We start from the raw sequence: 5118 nt of genomic DNA, 5'->3' as shown, positions 1-5118 counted from the left end.
ACACTTGTTTTTTGCTTGGCTTTTTTGTTAGGTTCACTAGATGCTAAATCTGACCTGCCATTATGATTCTCCAGGTCATTACGAGTTCATAGACACCAAACATGTCAATGTCCTCTTTTATCTAAGTGGTGAAAAAAAATTCCAAAGTTTGCTTAAAAAAAAAAAAAAAATTTGCGCAATTTTCCGAGACCCGTAGCGTCTCCATTTTTCATGATTTGGGTCATGATCTGGGGTCTGGTGAGGGCTTATTTTTTCCGTGCCGGACTGACGTTTTTAATGATACCACTTTTGTGCAGATACGTTCTTTTGATCGCCCGTTATTGCATTTTAATGCAATGTCTTGGTGACCAAAAAAACGTAATTCTGGCGTTTTGAATTTTTTTCTCGCTACGCCGTTTAGCGATCAGGTTAATGCTTTTTTTATTGATAGATCGGGCGATTCTGAACGCGGCGATACCTAATATGTGTATGTGGGATTTTTTTTTTACTGTTTTATTTTGATTGGGGCGAAAGGGGGGTGATTTGAACTTTTATGTTTTTTTAATTTTTTTTATTTTTAAACATTTTTTTTTTTTACTTTTGGCATGCTTCAATAGCCTCCATAGGAGGCTAGAAGCTTGCGCAACCCGATCGGCTCTGCTACATATGGACGATGAGCAGATCGCCCATATGTAGCAGATTTACTGCTGTGCTTTCAGCGCCGACCACCGGGTGGCGCTGAAAGCCATATGCCTGGAACAACCATAGAGGTCTCATAGAGACCTCTGGTTGTCCAGGCAATATGACGCCGACCCCCGATCACGTGACGGGGGTCGGCGATGACGTCATTTCCGGCCCGGCGGCCGGAAATGCTATTTAAATGCCCGCTGTCAGCTTTGACAGCGGCATTTAACTAGTTAATAGGCGGGGGCGGACGGCGATTCCGCTCGCGCCTATTGCGGGCACATGTCAGCTGTTCATAACAGCTGACATGTCCCGGCTTTGATGCGGGCTCAGCGCCGGAGCCCTCATCAAAGCAGGGGAAATGTCTGATGACGGACTGTGTCCGTCATTGGACATTAAGGGGTTAATACAGCAAGTCAATATTTGCAGTGTTGACCCTTCTTCTTCAGAACCTCAGCAATTCTCCCTGGCATGCTCTCAATCAACTTCTGAATTTGAAGGTTTTTGTTTGTTCACCCGTCTCTTGATGATTGACCACAAGTTCTCAATGGGATTAAGATCTGGGGAGTTTCCAGGCCATGGTCCCAAAATCTCTATGTTTTGCTCCCTGAGCCATTTAGTTATCACCTTTGCTTTATGGCAAGGTGCTCCATCATGTTGAAAAAGGCATTGTTGATCGCCAAACTGCCCTTGGACGGTTGGGAGAAGTTGCTCTTGGAGGACATTCTGGTACCATTCTTTATTCATGGCTGTGTTTTTAGGAAAGACTGAGAGAGAGCCCATTCCCTTGGCTGAGAAGCCACCCCACACATGAATGGTTTCAGGATGCTTGACAGTTGGCATGAGACAAGACTGGTGGTAGCGCTCACCTCGTCTTCTCCGAATAAGCCGTTTTCCAGATGTCCCAAACAATCGAAAAGGGGATTAATCAGAGAAAATGACTTTACCCCAGTCCTCAGCAGTCCACTTCCTGTACCTCTTGCAGAATATCAGTCTGTCCATGATGTTTTTTCTGGAGAGAAGTGGCTTCTTTGCTGCCCTCCTTGAGACCAGGCCTTGCTCCAAGAGTCTCCGCCTCACAGTGCGTGCAGATGCACTTACACCTGCCTGCTGCCATTCCTGAGCAAGCTCTGCACTGCTGGTAGCCCGATCCCGCAGCTGAAACACTTTTAAGAGACGGTCCTGGCGCTTGCTGGTCTTTCTTGGCCGCCCTGGAGCCTTTTTGGCAACAAGGGAACCTCTCTCCTTGAACTTCTTGATGATGCGATAGATTGTTGACTGAGGTGCAATCTTTCTAGTTGCGATACTCTTCCCTGTTAGGCCATTTTTGTGCAGTGCAATGATGACTGCACGTGTTTCTTTAGAGATAACCATGGTTAACAGAAGAGAAACAATGATGCCAAGCACCAGCCTCCTTTTAAAGTGTCCAGTGGTGTCATTCTTACTTAATCATGACAGATTGATCTCCAGCCCTGTCCTCATCAACACCCACACCTGTGTTAATGGAGCAATCACTGAAACGATGTTAGCTGGTCCTTTTAAGGCAGGGCTGCAATGATGTTGAAATGTGTTTTGGGGGATAAAGTTAATTTTCTAGGCAAATATTGACTTTGCAAGTAATTGCTGATGACTCTTTATAACATTCTGGAGTATATGCAAATTGCCATTAGAAAAAATGAAGCAGTAGACTTTGTAAAAATTAATATTTGTGTCATTCTCTAAACTTTTGGCCATGACTGTACACACTGGGGGCGCTCTGCGGCCGCACACACACTACATGGTGCTACCTGTAAACACTGGGGGAGCTCTGCGGCCGCACTCCGGACATAGACGCTGGCTGCGCTGTACACACTGGGGGCGCTCTGCGGCAGCACACACACTACAAGGTGCTACCTGTAAACACTGGGGGAGCTCTGCGGCCGCACACACACTACATGGCGCTACCTGTACACACTGGGGGCGCTCTGCGGCCGCAGACCGGACATAGACACTGGCTGCGCTGTACACACTGGGGGCGCTCTGCGGCCGCACACACACTACATGGCGCTACCTGTACACACTGGGGGCGCTCTGCGGCCGCACACACACTACATGGCGCTACCTGTACACACTGGGGGCGCTCTGCGGCCGCACACCGGACATCGACGCTGGCTGCCCTGTACACACTGGGGGTGCTCTGCGACCGCACACCGGACATAGATGCGCATGTTGGTGATTGTTGCAGACCTGTTCCCTCCATGCCGTGACAGAATTCTACTGGTTGTCATTGGAATCAGCAGTTTGGCCCCACTTTTCTACCCACCATGCACCTCTTTATAAGTCAGGTGGTGGGGAGGGATGCTTCGGGCACCGCCCAGGGCCCCCTATGGTGCAGATGTGATCAGAGCATTTAAAAGTTACTTGATAATTTATTAGATATTACAGGGGCGGCCTGGATCAGAAAACCTGTTATTACAGGGGCCTACGCCTGGTGGACCCTCATCAATAGAGAGCAGCTAGGACGACCCTGGAGCTGGAGGACCCAACCAGAGAGGAGCGAATCTACTGAATTTCGATTCTGACAGATCCTCTCAAATTCAGCCAGGAATCGCTGCCCTAAATGCCGTGAGGGGAGCGAAAGAGTTAAATGCAACCCGTTGTACGCACCCGTTCTTACAAAACCTCCGCTCCCACTCCCCCATTTTTCAACTACCCAACTTCTTTCATTCTGGCGTTAAGATCAATCTGAAATCTGTTCTTGGCCTCACATCGGGGGTCCGCACACGTCTCATGATGTGTCCCCCTTTACCCCACAAATTCCCACGTGGGGGCCAATCCCAGGCAGCAGAGTCATTTTAACCCCTTTCTAGCTCTCAAATGAATTCAGCAAAATGGCGGCCAACTGAAATCCTGCAAATCAAATTCCCCACATAAAATTTAGATTCCGGCATATCCATTCAGGGGATTTGTAAGAAATATGTCCACTCCTCTGTAGACCCAGCTCACCATACACTACATGGGCTCCCTATTGATTTCAATTGGAACATTGCAATGCTTCATTTCACCTGTGGGGGTGCTGTATGGAAATTAAAGCACCACTACAGCGGGTTTTTCTTTTTTTTTCAGTGCTGGCGTGGTGCTTTATATGCAAGTCCCCTGCCTCATACCTGAATTCATCATTTTTCATTTTCCAGCATCTCTTCCATCAGTCTCCATCAAAAAATAACCTGCCTGTAGCTCCAATGTTTCATGGAGCGGCGCGGGGGTCACTTTACAATTCAAGTGTGAGAGCCCCTCTGGCCTTGTCCTGGCTCTCATAGACCGACATTGAGTGCTTGTGACTTAACTTCTGAGTTCCGGCCAATCAGAGGTTACAGGCACAAGATGGCGCCGCGGGACAGGAGCTGTGCCAAAAAACAGGGAAGACGCCGGAGAGTGAGTATATGACCGGGGGCATCGGAGTGGTGCTTTAAACTCTTCACGCCAGGTTACCTGGAGATGATTGGGTGTCTAAGCAGTGGGACATTCTGTGAGCATCCTTTCTTCAGTTGAACCATTAAATGCCCAATGTTATAAGAATAAAGAAAATCCCTTTAACTATTAAAAGGGTTTCCTGGACCAAGATTTTCAAGACCTATCCTTAGGGTAGATTTTGAACCAACACAAGGACTCCCTGATTCCAGAAGTTTACAAGTATATAGCGTCCAATCGCTACAGCGCCATACACCGTTAAGTGGCAATTCGTGGGAACTGCAGCTCAGGGATGATTGACGTGCATGCCATCAGAGCTGCAGTACTGGGAGTGTCCACTACGCAGGGTGTGGCACTGTGGCGTCCATACAACAGGAAGTTGCAGTTGCCATTGTTCTAGGTATGAGCGGAGTGGGTGTCGGTTGTCGGACCCCCATTGATCTTAGAATAGATAATTAAAATCTTAGTCCTGGAAAAAAAAAAATTAAAATAGCATTTTATTAACCCAGCTATGCAACATTTTAGTGGTGTATATGTATAGTTACGCAATAAACTTTCATAGTAGGAATACTGTTCTGGATTCTGCAATCCTTCAGATAAAACATTATAAGCTTTGTGGCTTCTCGTAAATTCTTTTTGGTAAGTCGTGGTTACACAAAACCACAAAAGCTACAAGTCTCCAGCTGCCAATCCCCGAGGGTTAGTCACTTCTTTTTTTCCCATGTTCTCAGACTTATTTCCTGTTTATGCTCCACCTTCTTGACAATTTTTCTGCATTTATTATTTTTGTAATATTTATTCTATACGGAGATATATATATATATTTTTACTATATTCATATACAATGTATGAAGGGTTAAACTCATATGTAAAAACATTCGCCGGCTGTCTCCTACTGTATTAATAAGTCAGAGCAGATGCATTCTTGTTCTACCCACTGAGAAGTTGGAAACTGAAAGTAATGATCATCAGTTTCACGTTTCACTTTTGGTTCATTTGGTGAGA

The sequence above is a fragment of the Dendrobates tinctorius genome, unplaced genomic scaffold, assembly GCF_039654945.1.
Source record: "Dendrobates tinctorius isolate UK_male_01 unplaced genomic scaffold, ASM3965494v1 ptg000065l, whole genome shotgun sequence".
NCBI lineage: Eukaryota > Metazoa > Chordata > Amphibia > Anura > Dendrobatidae > Dendrobates > Dendrobates tinctorius.
The sequence above is the reverse complement of the archived record's forward strand: the minus strand, read 5'-3'. Positions refer to the sequence as shown.